The 18,535-nt window shown below is 40.2% G+C and overlaps 1 protein-coding gene across 1 annotated transcript in view; it reads left to right on the top strand.

The window, feature by feature from the left end:
• Positions 1-12,176: 12,176 nt before the first annotated feature.
• The window catches only part of slc6a9 (solute carrier family 6 member 9), a 73,099-nt gene continuing 66,740 nt past the window's right edge, over positions 12,177-18,535 (top strand). The window contains exon 1 of the mRNA XM_075483799.1: positions 12,177-12,207. The gene's annotated coding sequence lies outside the window, so the exon portion shown is untranslated. The remainder of the gene's footprint in view (positions 12,208-18,535) is intronic.

The raw sequence follows: 18,535 nt of genomic DNA on the forward strand, positions 1-18,535 counted from the left end.
GTCTGAACTTAAGTTGAGGAATATGATTGTGTCCCTCTCAGAAACAGTTAAGCGTTTAACGCATGAGAAACAAAAGAATTACAACACTCTTGAGAGAGCAAAAAACACTCTTCACCAGAGCAAATGCTTAAGGAAGGAGCTGCTCAACACAAGGAGAGAGCTGAAGGAAGAAAGGCTTCAACAATCTCAGATCTCAGAAAAATGCACAATCGTAAAAGAGCTGATTACACAAAAGGACACACTCATTCTACAGGTAAGCCAGCTAACAAAATACAAGAACAGCTATAAAGAACTCAGAAGAAGCAACAGAGACTTTGAACTAGCAAAGAACCAGGAGGTGAAAGAAATTCTGGAAAAAAATCATATTCTGGAGCTTGAAATAGAAAGTTTAAAGAAGCAGAACGAGATTCTTGGAAATGCAGCCAAAAAACACAGGGGGGAACTTGCAGAAAAGGACGAGGCCATCCAAAGCCTGAAGAAACAATGTTGGAACGTGGACAAAGAGATGGATGCAATGATTAAGACTCAGAGGACAGAAGAAAAAAACACTGAGTTGGAAACATCAAATTTCAGAACTTTTGATCCATCTCGCCAAAGCAAACAGCTCCACAGTAAAACGGAAAGATTGTTTAAGTTAGAAAAACAACTTGAGCAAAAAAAATGAGATAATTAATGAAATGGAGAAGACACTGATGAAGACCAAAGAGAATCTGGTATCTTTAGAGAAAAAAGTGCAATGGCAAAGCGAGATGTCAACTTGCAAGTTTACAATCCGAAAACAGAAAGAACAGATTCAGTCATTAACGGCTGAATCAAAGGCATTCAACAATTGTATGAAAAGAACAAAGACCAAGTTAAGAAACTCACTGACAAGGTGGATTACGTTAAAAAGTTGTATTATAAAGAGAAGATGAAGAACATGGATTTGGAAGAAGCTTTGAGGAGAGGTGAAACCAAGAGCCTGCATGAAGGTCAGTCTCGTGAAGACATGCCCACTGATTTCCTGGCAGGTCAAAAACAGGACTGTGTTAACATGCAAACCACCGAAAGAGTAGACATGTACCGGACACACATTTTAGAGACATCCAAGTTGTATTCGAAATCCAAGTCTGGTTACACCCAGCAAGACACAAGATTTAAGAATATTGTGGTATTGCCTGATCTCTCGCCAGACAGAAAGTGCAAGTTTACAACAAGACATTCTAAACTCCCACCAATCGTAGGCAACTCCGTACGGCCTTCCACGTCACACGAGCCACCAACCTTCATGACTGAAATGGAAGAGAAAAAAAACAAACAAGTTTTGTCCAAATGACTTTTAAAGGAAAAAAATCTCAACAATGAGCCTATTTAAAACACACCTACCGTCAACCTAGGTGTAAGTAATAAGCTAAATTGTTTTGTTTTCAGTTTAAATGTCATTTTTAAATTTGTATGGGATAAATTAGATTCGAACAGAATCAGTACATTAAAATACAGGCATACAAGCTTCATTTGTAAAACAAATATAATAAATACATCAAATAAACCAAGAACGGTTAAAAACATATCAAGCAGTTTGTCTGTGTCCTTTTCTTTCGTTAGTTAGTGATCTTTCTTTTTCTACCTGAAGTTATAAAAGTGTTATGATCATAACTGCAGCTGAGTTTTAAGAATGAAAATCAAACGTTATTGATATGATACGAAGGTGAATACAATGCATATTATATATATATATATATAATGTATACATAAATAAAACTATGCAGTAGTGAACAGGCGAACAAATTATTTTATTACTTTACAAGATCCTTCCTGCATCATATCAAATAAAGAATATATCTAAATCTAAGTTCAACAGGATAGAAACACCCCTGTTCTGAGCAGGGCTTTTATTGTGAAAGATGTGCAGCAGCTTACCGCTCTGATCCAGAACTGCTTCGAATTAAACATTAAAACAGCATTGTCATTTAATTTAATTGATAAAAAAGGTATAGACGAGACATAGCAATGGTTCAAATAGCACGCCCCTTTTGGCACTTTTCACATGTCATTTACACACATTTTAAGTTTTTGACATTTCGCATCATCATCATCATCATTGTGGATATATTTTTGGCTTACACCCTTCTTGGCAATTAAACTTTTGTTGATTTTAGAGATTAGATTTGCTGGCATTTTTTGATACAGTGACTACACGCACGCACGCACACACACACACACACACACACACACACACACACACACACACACACACACACACACACACACACACACACACACACACACTGTTGCTTATCAAAGGCCTTTGACTTTGTGGCCTTATAACAACTGTATATGTTCAGGCAAAATGCCAGTAACAGCAGTTCACACTCTTCATAAATCTTGTAATATATACAAATTAAAAAACAATGCAAGCCAAAAATGTAAAAAAAATAAAAAATAAACAGGTAGCTTTACAATAGCTGCATTCGGACAGAGCAGTTCTAAGAACAGTCCTCCTCGAATTCCGTTCTGATAACTGCCCTTCCCCAGGGGAACTGTTTCAGTTTGCACATTCGCACATGAGTTGGGACCTGATAGAGACTGATGCGGCGCAACCGTCTGCGACAGTGACGTGTTACTTTAGCGCCACATTCAACAACAAAACAAAACAAAACAAAACAAAACAACAGGCGCGGCTGTCGGCAGGTGGCAGAACGTGGAAATAAAGAAAAAAGCCTCTCGAGTTGATAAACCACTTTGTTTTTACTTAAGCAAGCTGAGCACAGAACAGCTGAAAATTACATACAATATTTACATTGTGCAATTACAGGTGAGCACTGTAAATGGCAAAGTAAGTGCCGAAAGTGTGACTGGCATTTGCATGAAGAAGCTACATTACTACATACTCTGGAGAATGTGTCTGCTGTTCTGTCTTGGTAGAAATATTGAAATATAAAAAGCAATACAACCTTCGCTGAGAAACCAAACACAGAAACGAAATGTGCTTCTTAGCTCTTGTGCTTCTGATTGGAGCTCCTCTAGATGTGTCTGAAAAACAATATCAAGACATCACATTTTGGGCCTCGCATGCGTTTGTTTTGTTTTGTTCTTCCTCTACACATTAAAGCCATCATATATATAGAGAGAGACTATCTGCAAAACAGTTTATCTGAGCTGACAAATGGACCCGTCATGGTTGCATAGGCGTTGCTAATGACCTTGAATGAATGAATGAATGAATGAACTGAATGAACTAAAGTAGCCATTTAAGAATCAGCCATCATTCATTTTATAATTGACTCCTGCAGCTATTCATGTCGACAAGTTAATGTCTCTGGCCTTTCTTTTTTCTTAAATCACACTGAGTAGTCACCTTCGATTTACGACTCTATAAATGTGCTATATTTGAGGTCAGACCTTTGCTGAAACAGTAAAAAAAAAAGAAGAAGCAAGCGTTGGTGACTTATATTACTCTTTGTTAAACTCTAACACAACTTGGTTTTTAAGATGGACCGATAGGAGTTCATGCAAAGTGTAAAATACCTTTAAAACACTGGTGTCATTACCTCTCAGCTGGCTGGTATAAAAATCAAGATCATTTCAGTCGCAAGTAGCAAGAAAAGCATACTTCTTCTTGGAGTGATGATTTACAAATGACAAAAAAAATTCCCAAGGGCTGCTGTAGCTGTTGAAAGGAATAAAGGAACAAAGGTTGACACAAAAGAGACTTTTTGGCTCTCCGTTATTCCTCTAAATTCCTCTAAATAATAAATTGTCGGATCAAAAGCTATTAGTGCAAATTAGTGCCAGGCAGCTTGTAAAAGATAAACACAAACAGTTGTTTTGTACTGTAGAGGATACAGGAGTCCATATGGGAAGGTAATTGCAGTTTAGGGGCCAGATTACAGACAATTTCACTCATGAATATCCATGCTTAAGCCAACTGCTTAAAGGCTTATTGTAAGGAATGTTCATCATATGTAGTAATAAGATTCATTGGGTCCATAGCGTTTGCACATGGTAAAACCGGAATGGAAAGATAAACGTGCTATAAACCTTAAGGTGGCCTGGATACCTTTTTTGTGACCCATAGATTAAATATATCATAACTGGAAATGCAGCGTTTCAGTTAATTCTCTTCTGATGATTTGCAGTATGGTTGGTTTCCCAGACTTTACTTATGTGTTGTATATTTTTGATTGGCATGTGTGGGTTTTGAAAGCTCAAATTGACTGGCACACACACTGACACCCTCGCCCATCCTCCTCATCTGTTCAAAAGATACATGACAGCCACTGGAGAAATGCCAGAGAAAATTACAGAGTGCATCGAGTCCTCGGTCATTACGTCTGTGCAAAAATCATCAGACAACGACTAGACTTATCTACAAAGCAACACGTAGAGAATACTGATCTGCAGAAACGTAGTTCAACAGCCAAATTTTGCAGACTACAGAAACAACAGAAGTGGAAAAGATGGCTGAGTGGAAGGTGAGGTGACAAGTTTGTAGCATCATCAGAGGTGTGCTTAAAGAGGGGATTTAAGCCACTGCTGGGCCATCCATCTAGCACTTTAGTTAGAGCTCGGCTAGGCTTTGACATCACAGATTGTTGTAGCTTCTAAAGTATTGAGGAGAACCCTTGATTACCCAGTCTTACAGATCAGATTGAATGTTCTGGCATTATGAGCTACTATTAGAATAAAAATGCTGGGCATTTGGTTTATGTTCTCATCAATTCCAATTCCTCAGGTAAGCAATTTTGAGGTCTGACTTTTTCTGGATGAACGATTTTGTGATGTATTACTCTTTGAACGCATTTTGTTTTGAGAAGCAAAACACTTTATTTTTGTGGCCCCAGCCAACTAGCCTTCATCTACCTTCATCAATGCCAAAACGAGGCTCACAGTACGCAGAAAGGGGCAAGAAAATGTTCATAAATAATATTGCTAATATGGGATGTCATACAGCTTCATGTCAAAAGAGGCGAACTATCCCTTTAACCTTTGTGCAACATACAAATAAAGCTTGTGAGATAATGGCAAAATCACGAGTCCTTATTGGCTGATATTTGGAGCCAACAGAATCATATGCATCTTGTGCAGCTCGTGTGACCCTAATGAGCGATTTGGCTTTCAGATTAAGAACATTTTAACTTAACTGGTCAGACCTCACATCGCTTGGCGTTATTTTTGCCTCCCTTCATATCAATGCGTACAGCCACCTAGCGATAGCCGCACCTGTTACGGTGTTTACTGCTCGGAAGCAGGGGAGTGCTCGGTCGGCACTTCGGTCTGCACAGTTTACACAGCCCATAGTGAAGGAAGAGAAAAATAGCGCCAAGAGATTGTGAGGTCTGACTTTTTCTGGAGGGAGGATTTTGTGATGCAAATGTATTACTCTTTTGAACGCCTATTGTTTTGAGAAGCAAGACGCTTTATTTTCGGGACCCTAACTAGCCGGACTAGCTTCGTCAACGCCAAAAATCGGCTGGAACTCGGCTCACAGGACGCAGCGGCGGGTAAGTCAATGTTCATAAATGATATTGCTAATATGGGATGTCATACAGCTTCATGTCAAAAGAGGCGAACTATCCCTTTAAGAGGTCAGGTAAAATGAGTCATTATACTGAAGCTAAGTGTCAAGGTTTTCCTAGTTAACTCCTTTTTACATTGTTAAAAAAAATAATTTGACTTTCCATTGTGATAACAAAGTAGTTAGAAACATCAAGTAGGTGAGGTTTTTTTTAGCTCTTACTCTGATTGGTACTGATAGGAACCCAACACCCTGTATGCACTAATTTTCATTGGGGGCGCTGCGCTTCGGGCTTCAAGAGTGGACACATCTCCCTTTTGATTTAAGAAAATACGTTACCAACGGTTACTTCTCACACGGAGGGTCTAAAAACTGACAGCAGCAACTAATAGACCAAAAAAAAGAAAAAAAGGATAAGATTTATCTGAGTTTTACCTGTCAGCACCAAAGCTAGCAGCTCATTCTGAGCTAGCTAACCTGATTATTTCAAGAATCTGTGATCCACGCAGCTTAAACAAGAAAACTGTCATCCACCAATGCCTGCAGGGCACAGTGTAATGCCATCCCTTCAGATTCTCATAGTTTACTGGCATATCCCCTGAGAGGTAGAAGTTGTAGCCCTCAGAGCACTGAGAGTAAACACACTAAGGGGAGGAGAGCACGATGAAAGATACTCTGTATAAGATATTAATTTTAGAAATGAAAATCACTCATATATTGTAATAGCATTACCCTGCATTAACATTTTCCCTCGTGCCGGTTCACCTTAGAGGGAATAGTGTATCAGTATTCTGTGTGTGTGTGTGTGTTGTCAAGGAGGCAGAGCTATGTGTACGCCTGAAGCTTTGTTTACTTAACCCTGTGGGCTTCTGGGTTTTGTAGACTGTCGCTCGGTCAGAAGTCAAACTCTACATGCAGTGTCTGGGCAGAAACTGTAATAACCAATAATCCTGATGTTCTAATACTGTAAGTATGCTCTGACTTACCGTCCCAATTTATCCCTAACTTTGATACCATTGGACTTGGGAAACCCAAAGTCTGACATTTGTTGCATAAATGTAATCCGTGCAGGAAACATGTATTTTCACAGGGATTTCTCTCAGACGTGCCACTCCTTCAACTCTCAAATATCATTCCTCTGGGTCAAACAAAGGGCATGGGAAGATCCAACATCTACAGCAGGCAGTGAAGGTAACTTTCAAATCTCAGTCCCACAGAACTACCTGAGAGTGATCTTGGTTTTAGTCTCCACATATTGAATTCTTGTGCAAAGACCGTGGGAATGATTTATCCTGTGTATTGTGCTGCATTTCAAATGAAATACATAATTAGGTGTTTGATATTGCAGTTACAGAACAGTTAAAGAAGCCGATTCCATGTGAAAGGCATGATGATCACAGATCAACAGGGGATGAAAAATAATATGCTCAGTTCTGAAGTAAAAAGCTGGAAAAACCTGCTGTCTTCTTCCCGGAGCAGTTATCATTCTGTGAAACCTCAAGTGAATAGTGAACAGTTTTACCAGAAAACCTCTCCCACTTTCTAAGAACACCACATAAAAAGATAATTCCCTGTGAGGAGTTAATGTAGTCTTTCTATCATCACACATGTAAATTGTTTTTGATGGTTTTACATGACTTTTCACACATGTTGTAGATGGTTTCTTATCTGTTGAAAAAAAATGCCACCTGTTGGGATTTCTGACAATAGATCATGGAATGGATCTCTCTCTAGGCATGCAGTGTGTTTCTACGTTTTAAAAAAACAAAAAATCCTCATTAAACTGATCAAATAAAGACTGAAATAAGGTTAACCGAGGAGACATAAAAACAGCAGACTCAAGGGAGATGTTTTGGCCTTGAAGAGAAAAAAAAGAAAAGAAGTTGTACCCTCAGAGCTTTGGCTCCCTTCACAGCACCTTGGTTCATAGCACTTGTTTAAACTGTGTTTTATAAATGAACTTGAGTTTTTGTTGCGGGAAATTTTCATAATGCTCTTCTGCCTTTGCCTCTGCAGTTCCTGTTCTTTTCAAAGGTTTTATCCAAGATATTTTATAACATTTTACTTACTGGATTTTTTGAACTCACAGCTTTTAAATAGCACGTCAGGGTTTCTTTTGTTTTATCTTTAAAGCAAGATTAACGTACACGTTAATAACATTGTTAACAAAAAGCTCCTGATTGCAACTATGTGTCTCCTTTATTTCGAAAGAAAGTACTTTGGAGTAAAGCTTCAACAAAAACTAGAACCCACCTGGAAGTTCAGAAGCTGGTGGTGGATGAGCAGAAATAGGTAGTGGCAAATAGTTATTGTTAGTCCGATTCTTTTATTGGAAGCCCAAGAACCAGTTGGAGCAGTCTTAAGTTAAACAAAGTATTTATTGAAGGTCACAGGTCAAGTATCAGCGCTGGACTCGGAGAGACAGAGTTCTCGCATGAAATCCGTCCGACCAAGTCCCGAGATCCGGAAACATTTCATATTTATGTTCACCTTTATCACAGAGGTTGTACCTACACTTGACAACGTATCATTGAACACTTACTCATGCTGTGAGCAGGCCATCCACCGTCTTCGTCATGTTCTTTGGATGTGATAAGCGATGTGTGAGTGTTGTTTCAGGCGTGCATCTACTGCACCAGACCTATCTGTCCTAAGAGACGCTTTATCTGACCCAGTTATTTTATCCCGCTACGTCATCTTAAAGTGTTGGACATACATTGCGTTGTATGAGCAGAGTGTAAATGTACACACTAGGAACATAGATTATTTAGTGAACTACAGAATATGAATACTGTAAACCCTCACTATAACGCGGTTCACCTTTCACGGTCTCGCTGCTTCACGGATTTGCATCGTGCATTGTGTTCTGCATTCTGATTGGCTAAACAGTCTCTCCGCTTCTACTCTACCTGTGTGTCAATAACGTTGCGGTTTAATATGTACACGTACACGTTCATTACAGTTCTCAAACATAATCGATGGTGGCATGTCGGTATATAAAAATCTTTTTGCCCAGTAGAAAAAAGAGAGACAAAGACTACCGATAACTATGTTCTTCCTTCGAAAAAACACACCTGCACCGCGAGCTTTAGAAGAAAAAAACGCTACAGAGCGGAGTCAGGATGCAGCGGCTCAGTCAGAAGATCAGTGAAATACACATGAGTCACTATTTGTCCTACTGTACTTTTTATTTCTTTTTATGATCATTTTTCATTTTCTCCCGTTCTAATCCAATGTCTTGGGTCGCGGTGGGGCGGTGCTGATCTCCGCAATTTGAAGCCTTCAGTTCGTATTGATGATTAAAATGATTATTTTACAGTGCAGTAGTTATTTGTAAAAAAAAACGTTACAGTACTTTTATTTGTTAAACAAATGCTTGGGCCTGTAAAAAGGTTTTGTTCTTTGGTTTCAATGTATTATGGAGTATTTCATTGTATAATAATTGTAAAAAAAAATTAAGGTTACTACTTCACAGATTTCGCCTATCACGGGTTCTTTTTGGAACGTAACCCCCGCGAAAAACGAGGGTTCACTGTACATAAAGTCTAAGAATAAAGCCAATCTAGAACAGTTATGATGAGTATTAGGAAGAGGGGAGGATGGGGTGGAGGCGGGAAATGGGGTTAGAAATGGGGGAAATGTCAGAGGACAGTTTTAAAGAAGTGGCATCGGAGGGATTGACTTGTGAGTAGCAGGCAAGAAACAGAGTTGTAATGATGTAATTAAAGAGTGAGGTGGGAAGCAGAAGTTACAAAAGCCAAGATAACGAGGTCAGGTGTGAGGGCAAGGGTTTTCCTGATCGAACACTTATGCCGAAGCTTATTAAACTCGATTTGAGGGAATCTTCAAGCTTAGTTACAACTATGAACAAAACGATGTACTTTCACGAACATTTGCTTGTTAGAAAAGGTTCACGGATGCCTGGTTTGTGACGTCGAAAAACGTTGACTGAGGCCCCGTTTACACGATAGGAAGACGCAGATATTTTCCTGCGGTTTGGCCTCTCATTTACACCAAAACCCCGTTTTTATCACAGAAAACGATTATTTCTAAAACCTCCGGCCAAAGTGGAGATTTCTGATAACGCCGGTTATGTGTTGCCGTGTCAACTGGGAGAAACGGCGTTTTAGGCTCTTAAACGTCACATTATGCGCCAGAAAATGCTTAACGTCATGCCAGCGCCTTATGTTTACAGTTTGTTTGGCTACTGATCAGGATTATCATGGATGATGTTAAAGTTCTACTAATTTTTACGTTTGTGGCCTTATTGCATTTGCCACCCCAAACCTGCTCGCACAGTTCAAAATAGAGGAGCACCACTCTTCCGTGGCCGCTCCTGCGTCCAGTATCCACTGACTGTCTATTTTTCCCTTATTGCCTTCAGTTTTGTTGTGATATTTGCTCGCGTTATCTCCTCCTTCACATGAGGAAAGTCCTCGATTCTGAGGATTTTCATTGGCTTGCATGGCTTTATTCCTTTCCCTACACTGCCGCCAATAGGTTTGGCATAGTTATTATGGCGCTTGACGGCGTATTTATGACAAGTATTTTGAAAACGATGTTGTGTGCACGATGTTATTATTGAAAACGGAGGGGGGGAAATATTTGTTTCTCTAAATACCCGGCTATGTGTAAATGTGGCCTGAAGTGTGGTATGAGCCACCATTCAATGGAACAAGAGGGTAACACGAGACTTGTGTTCAAAAAATGTTTATTTCCATAAAACTGAAGTGAAATGGAAACACTATGCCGATCTTTTTACATAGATTTTTTTTTTTAAGTAACAAAGACATAAAGGTTAAAGACCTGAAGGAATCATGAGAGCTAGTTAATATTTTTAAATGATTAAATAGAGAGCATATTTCACGAGGGACTAAACCTTTTCTTTATTATGTTTTTTTTTGCTTTTGTATTCCGTTTATCCAGTTTTCTGAAATTTTTTAAAGGCACACGACACACCGTGCTCAGAAATGCCAAGTTTTTGGATAATGGCTCTTTGGTAATGACCCTGTCTGTGCAAGAATATCATTTTCTGTCTTTCAAACTGTTGTTATCTTTGGTATTTTCCGTAGATGCAACTAAAGAGGTGGAAACACATTCAGTTTTAGTGACTCAAAGTGCCTCAAGATACAGTTTTAAATTAGTTTTTGCTGAGTTGTCTGTTCTGTGTCGACACAACACTGGTTCATCCCTTGACTTAGGTGCCTTTTTTTGTGCTTGAATGAGTCATGAGTCGGTGTTAAGTGGCAACAAATCGAGCTCATCTAAAACATATCGCTCTGAAAGTGGTCAGGCACAAGGACTCTACTGAAAATAAGCAGCCAGTATCCAAAGGAAAGCTTTGGAAGGCCCTCAGATAAACCTGGAGAACTATTGTTCAAGATGACTTTAAAAGATTACAAGAAAGTCTGGCTGTTTGGAAGCAAAGGCATGAAGACATGAAGGGTGGATCAATACTTTTATACCTTATGTTTCCTTTTTTAATCATCTATAGTCTGTGGTATTTTTTTTTCCCATTATCTCATAACATTACACTGGGGTCCCATAATTGCACTATTGGAAAATCTATCCAAAATAAATGGGCAGCTTTGGCTTACTTTGTGTGTGTGTGTCCCAGGGTTTTAATTAAATTATGTCTTCTTTTTTTTTCTAATCCGTCATTGTAAGCACACATCTGTACAACAATGCCTCCTCTCCTCTCCTCCCTCCTCTCACCCCAGCCTCTGACCACACCGCGCCCGCATGCCCGTCTCCTCCTCCGCGCTCCCCGCAGCCCTCCAACTCGATCGGTCCAGAAAACAAGGTAAACCTCCCCCCACCTGCATGCCGAAACCTCTCAAGTGTCATCGTTCATCCCACGGGTGCACCTGTCATTCCTCCGCAACCCACTATTTCTACCATTATGTCTCTGTGTGAAAGCCCGTAAATTTCCATTTCTCGCCAGTGGCCGCAGCACTAGACCACCACACCTGTCTGGAGCACCGCGTTGTGCTCGTTACCTCTGCCTCCACCACCGGGCTGCTGCCGGAACACAATTCACGGTTACTGGCCAGTCACAAACGTGCATGATGGACACGATAAACATGTTTGCTTCCACACACCTGCCTGCAAAGACGCGCGACGAGTCCAAATCACAGGGGTCTGCAGCATGCTCTCATAACAAAAGAACGAGCAAGACACACACATTCATGCCCCTAACAAACTGAGCACGTGCAGCTTCACCAAATAGGCATCATGTAGCGCGTGTCCGTCGCCCAGCTACTCTCACAGGATTCCCTGTGGACGTTTAGGCACTCAAGTTTACGGACACATCAAGGCGTTTATGTACACGTTGGAAATGGAGGCTAAAATTAACCTTCGTAACCAAGACCCTTCACGCGCACTAAAATGACAGCGAGCAGGTAGAGTAGGACACACACACACTCACTCACACCTGTGTGTGGCAGCTCACGCGGAAGGGGGGGCTTATACAGGTTGTATGTGTGTGTTTGGACAGGAGCCCTCACATGTTGCAGCCCCCAGCCTCTTTTAGAGTAGAAAAAAAAAAAAACACAAGGGAGGGGTTTGAAGGAGGAGTTGTTGGCCTGGCAGTGACCGAGGCGGGACCGAAGACCAAGATGCAACTTCCAATAAGTCGATATTGTCGGAAAAAAAAAAGAAACCAAACTTCTAAATGACAGAAGGCAAGGAGCCAATGACTCGCCTCTGAGGTAAGTCAGCGACACTTTAATGGGGAACAGAAAGTTGCATGTTGTGCTTTAATGCCGCTGCCGTTGCCTTCCAGCTCAATGGTGAATAAGCGGGCGGTCTCCAGCCATAACGTGAACCGTAACGTCGGGTGAATCCTCTTAAAGGAGCAGTCCGTGTTTTCACGTCGGGTGTGTAAGGGAGAACGTCTGTATTTTGGAAATAAAACAAATAATAAAAAAAAGAAAACGTGGGACGCTTTTTCAGAGAAAACAAAGACGATACCCGGTTAGGTAATTTACAAATGTCTGTGGATTATTTTTAAGCTGTTAATTGATGGCAGCAGGGAGACACACGTGGCACTGATTGCGAGGCGCCCCCAGTTAAAACTCCAGTAAAGAAGCCGAGCAAAGCAGTGGCGATGGGGGTTGTGATGCAGGGAGGTCCTTGATGGGATATTTAGCCCCATCGTCTCTTTTGTAGTGATTGTAAGACATTATAATTTAAGGGAACTATTTCTATAGTGTAGAGCTATTACACTATAGAAAATGACTCTCACCAGGGATAGTTATAACTTCACTGTTGGGAAGCAGAAGAGGTTGGGATGCTGTGTAGAAAGTAGAAAAAAGGGTGAAACGACTCGTGAAACATGTAGGTTAATTAAAACGGTTGAAAAATAACATGTCAAATTTGAAGACGTTCACTTTGGGAAGTCAGGTGACCAGCTGTTGTAGTTTTAGAGGCAAAATGTTTTCTCATGATGAGAGTATTTCAGGTGCTCATCATTTCTGGACCTCTTCTGTCAAGTTTTCAGTAGTTTACAGGCCTGTTCCAGGGGGAAAAGATGGTTCACTCAAGTTTCCTTTCTGTTTATTACCATTAATTCTTGTTTACCTGAGTGTTTGTGTTTTCAAAGTGTTATCATTGTTTGACAAAGATTAACACCCAGGCGTGGTCGACAGTAAGTGGAGCAACAAGCGGACGAGACCTCTTATCTCAGCCTTCCAAACATGGCCCTGTTCATATATGATAGAGTAAATGCACTATTTAGAGTTGGTGGTGACGCCATTGTTGGTGACAGGCTCTGACCTGTTTGATCAAGCTTTCTGTTTGTGTGATCTCAATGAATACTGAGTCATGCTGTTGTAACTCTGAAATTCTGGGCCAGCAAGATTGTCAAAGATAACGATTTAGCCCACAGCCTATACCAACATTGAGCCTATAGGCTACTTTTCTATTGTTGTTACCCTTCGATACCTGGGAAATAATGAAATATACATCATGGAGGCAACTAAAGGGTTTCAAAGTACCTCAGCACTACCTTTGAATGGCCACAAATGCTTTCAAACAAGTGTACCATAAAAACCTTCACATAAAAAAAAGGTTACCTGTTTAAAAACTGACAGTTTAGCGTGTTGAACTTCAGTTCGACAACTTCAGACGTCACTCCAGTCAAAGTGAAGGAGAAAGCACATATGTGTTTAAGATGTATAATTCAATTAAATTCAGTTTTATTTAAATAGCGCCAAATTACAACAAATGCCATCTCAAGGCACTTCACTGATACAGTCCAATTCAAGCCAATTGGAGTTCAATTCGTTGTAATCATAATCCAATCAAATCCAATGAATTCAATTCAAAATTAGTCTAAGTCATACATACAGATAGCCTGACTACGTCATACTCACGATTCTAGTCAGAATGTGAGTCTGATACCGCTCAATAGAGATTTGAGTTTGGGGCGTGTTTCAACTGAACCAGGAGAAAAAATGCCTCTTCGCTCAATTGGATAGACCTACAACCAATCAGAGCAACGTAGTATGTGACGTAGATTAAGCAACACACACTTGTTGTAGGAAGGACGGCAAAAACATATTTTCTATCGATAAAAGCCTTTATCGCGTTCCTCTGTTTGTCTTTCAAAATGAATGCAATGTGGAGATCCTGTAGAACAGACTCGATGGCAGAATCTACACACCCTAGCTCTCCAGCGGCAGCCATGTTCAGCTCTTTAGTGACGCAGTCGATAATGTCCCTGTTGATCATCTGTCCATCATCGTATAAAGCCCGCCCTGGCAATCTGATTGAGTCGACCGATTCTTGGTCGCGCATAATGATTTCCCAACTGAGCAGAGCCAGACCGAACTTCCCGACCAAAACTTTTATGGGCGGGGCTAAGTTCGGCTGGCACCCAGGGTAACATACAGAGCCAATTCAAAAACAATTTCCTAGCTAAGGAAACCAACAGATTGGACCGAAACTTGTCTTCAGTCCAATCTCCCGTCCTGAGCGTGCATGAAGCGACTGTGGAGAGAAACGACTCCCTTTTAACAGGAAGAAACCTCTGGCAGAACCAGACTCAGGAAAGGTGGCCATCCGCCTCGACCAGCTGGGGTTTGAGAAGACAGAAAAGAGGGGAAAAAACACGAACACCATTCAAAGGATACCTGTTGGAACAGGGAAACACGAGTTAATGACAACAATAATGCCAAATGTACATGGTGTCATATGAGAAATGAAATAGGGAAAAAGAGACTAAAGTAAGGAAAGATGTGACAGATGAGGCCCCCCAGCAGTCTAGGCCTATAGCAGCTTAACTATGGGATGTTCCAGGGTCACCTGAGCCATCCCTAACTATAAGCCTTTATCAAAAAGGAAAGTTTTAAGCCTAGTCTTAAAAATGGAAAGGGTGTCTGCTTCCCGGACATTTACTGGCAGCTGGTTCCACAAAGAGGGGCCTGATAACTGAAGGCTCTGCCTCCCATTCTACTTTTAGAAACTCTGGGAAACACAAGTAAACCTGCAGTTTGGGAACGAAGTGCTCTGTTAGGAAAATATCTTACAATGAGATCTTTAAGATATGATGGAGCTCGGTCATTAAGAGAGGAGAAGAATCTTAAATTCAATTCTGAATTTAACCGGGAGCCAATGAAGAGAAGCTAAAACTGCAGAAATATGATCTCTCCTGTTAGTTCTCATCAGAACTCTGGCTGAATAACAAGAACTGAATTACAAGAATATGTTGAAAAAGGGAAGTGACTGAAAAACAAACATTTGGAAGGAACAGATAGAGAGGAAACTAATACAGAAATAAATGCATATAAAAATAATCGGACAGAAATGAAAAACTACCCAGTTGACCAGATAATGTTAAGAACCGAATGGCAATGTAAGTAATTAGGAGAATTAACACACGGCTCAGTCAGTGTAGCTGAAAATGAGTCAATTTCACATTCTAATCATTTATAATTGGTTTAGTTTCTTTTTCTAAGATTATGGCCTGCTTTAGCATCCATGAGCAGACAGTGCTGATTTCTCAGACCTCGACTACAGTGTTCAGCTTACTTTCATCACCGCATCAGCATTAGGAGGCTGGAAAGGCTCTGAAAGAGCAGCCAAACAACAGCCTGAATAAAGGGCACGTAGAGAGATGCAGTTCACTCAGTACAACTCTCACTGAACACAAAAATTGATGTACAGCTGCTGGATGTGTTAACTGTCTGTTAACAAATAACGTAACAATACTATTTGAGATTGGTGCCGTCACAAAGAATCACAATCCATTTTGGCTGGTTTGATGTTTAACAGAGTGAAAGATTATGTCCATGGCTAATGATAGCTAATTTAATTTATCTCAGAGGGGATACAAGGAGCTCAGAGCGAAATTGGTATTTAACCATTGGTCCAGACATGAACACTAATATGAGTATTAGTCCTGATTTAATAACACCACCAAGTAAGGCATGGCAGTTGTCTGGAGTTGCTTTGATGGCACATCTTTAAAATTGAATATAGTGAGTGATGGGGCTGCTGAGTTATGTGTGAGAGCTCTCTGTTCATTCTGTACTGATAGAATTCCACCAGAGGGCCCCAAAGCACAGCTCGGCTGAAGCGCAACAACTGTGGGTGTTTGAGTTTTGGCAGAAGAGCTGATGTGTTAGACTCAGTGCAAAAAAGTATATTTCAAGCCATCAGATTCAACTCATCTGTGTGGAAAACTACCCAGTCAGGCAACCCCACCTGTGGCCCGCCATCCATCTCACACCTGTTGTCAAAGCTTTCTTTTGGCACAAAAAAAAAGTAAAGAAAGTAAAACCCTCGTTAGTTTAATTAGGGTGTAGTAAGGAGGTAGACTTTTGTCTAAAAGCTGCTCACAAAAGACTGAAAACCACTTCCTCGTGACTTTAATGCTACTAGTCCATGTCTCGTATCATGTGTGCACACAGTCGGACAGAAATGACAGATTATGAATATGGCAAAATGAAGGTGTAGTGCTGTCACAGCCTGGCAGTGAGAAGAAAAGCTTATAAGGATAGTAATCTACATATATAACAGCACATGCCACTCGTGTATGTGTATTACAAAACTGTTATTAGGCTTATGCTTAACTAGAGGCATTGCATCTAATGTAAAAGACAATGGAATATTTTTCATGACAGTTAAACTTTGATAATTGTGACAGACCTATTAACTTGCTGTAGTCATTTGTCAGCACAAGTTAAACAAATAGTACATCTATTGGTCGATCACCAGTCCATCACAGGACCAGCTACAGCTAACCAATGGGCATTAGCGGGCTAATAGCTTGGGTGGCTATATGTAAATACCATTTTCTGTATGAATTTTATTCAAACAAGTGTAGATGCTGTTGTGTATATCAGAACGATAACTGTCAACCAACTTCTTTCATGTCGGCATGCCATTCTGCCCACCCATCTACAGATGTCTACAGTATGCTTGTAGTTCTCTTCCAATATTTGAATCGTCTCTATCTAAAAAAGGGATTTTAACGAGAGATGTACCCATTGCGATTTCTAAAAATCACACGATGAGAAAAAGAAAATTGAAATCGGCTGAGCAGATCGAGATGGAGTCTGATTCTGATAACTGGCCGTTCAGTCGCCGCCTTCCCTTTCTTTTTATTTGTCGCAGTTAATGGATATCTGAAATGAAATGTTTCGTCAACTATTCAGAGCTACTCTGTGCAACAAGCCAACTGCCTCTGGGATCATTTTAGGAGGATAACCAGCTCTGATTGGTGGCATTATACCTCGTTATGTACCTCCTAATCACCGCTGGAACATTTTCTGTTGCTCACATTCTTTTTTGTATTCTTTCCCATCTTTGTGAAGAATCACATCAGTTAACCGGATAATTCTTTATTATATGAAGCCACAATGCAGACACTCAGACATTGTATATATCAGGAGATATAAAAGGTAATTGTATCACCATTTGAGTGGAGGTAGGAGTTACACTGATGTTGTCTTTCTGAAGTATGCGTTTTCGGACTGTTTATAAGAGGAAATCCCCTATTGGTCAGTTTAGTAATGGTGCAATTATTGAGAGGTGATGCAGCTTTGAATACGTTGTATAAGCTATGTTTGATACAATCATTGTTGTGCTGTGTTTATTGTGTTCAGTAACATTCCAGACATCATACCAAAGTGAAACTGAAAGGAATGGAAAAAAACATCACCTGGTGGGGTGTTGCAGGTAGTCTGAAAGATATTTCCTGCATTAACCAGCACAGTGCTGCAGGCCCAACGATATTCGCAGCATTGTAGATTATCGTAGCTTATGAGTTGGTGTTTTTTCAACTCCGTGGGTAAGTAAGTAATTATTTGATCCAATTATACTTACACGTGTACACTTATTTGATCCACTGTTCCCATGAAAAACATTGTTCAGTGCAGATTAAAAGAAATGCTAATTCTAAGGTTTCCTGTTGAACTAAATAAAGCTTGTTCTGCTGGAACTGTTCAAACTGCACGTGTAAGGACTTTGAATGCTTTGGCACTGTCAGGGTTCAAGTTACTTTTACTTTGGAAATAAGTTTATTTGCTTCAGTATAAGATCTCCAAAACATAAATAGAAATGAATCAAATAGAAAAATACTTTATTCATCCCCCAGTGGGGGAAATTCAAAATTAGTCTACTAGCTCAAATTTCTTCCTTTTTTTAAAAAAAAGGAGAGAATGAGTAAAATCTGACGTGCAGTCATTTACAACAAACACACCGAGTCAAATAATCCCTGAAGAAATACTCATCAGAACGGTTCTATCTTTTTGATATGATCTCAGATGCAGTAATGACTTGTAAACGTCCTTTGCCAGGACATGTTAAATCTGATCATCTGTGTGTAGGCTCTTTTCACCGACAGGTCTTATGAGCAAGGGAGGTCAGCTGATATGCTGTTTAAGTGGGGATATTTGTTTTACTCTGATCTTGAAGGAGGAATTTCACTTTGACTCAATGCAGATCAGTGCATCATTAGCAGGCTTGTGCGTAACTTAACAGTCTTTCGAAGAGATCCACTTCATCTGAATCAGGTGTTGAAGCAGGGGAACA

Source organism: Odontesthes bonariensis, chromosome 14 (assembly GCF_027942865.1).
Source record: "Odontesthes bonariensis isolate fOdoBon6 chromosome 14, fOdoBon6.hap1, whole genome shotgun sequence".
Lineage (NCBI taxonomy): Eukaryota > Metazoa > Chordata > Actinopteri > Atheriniformes > Atherinopsidae > Odontesthes > Odontesthes bonariensis.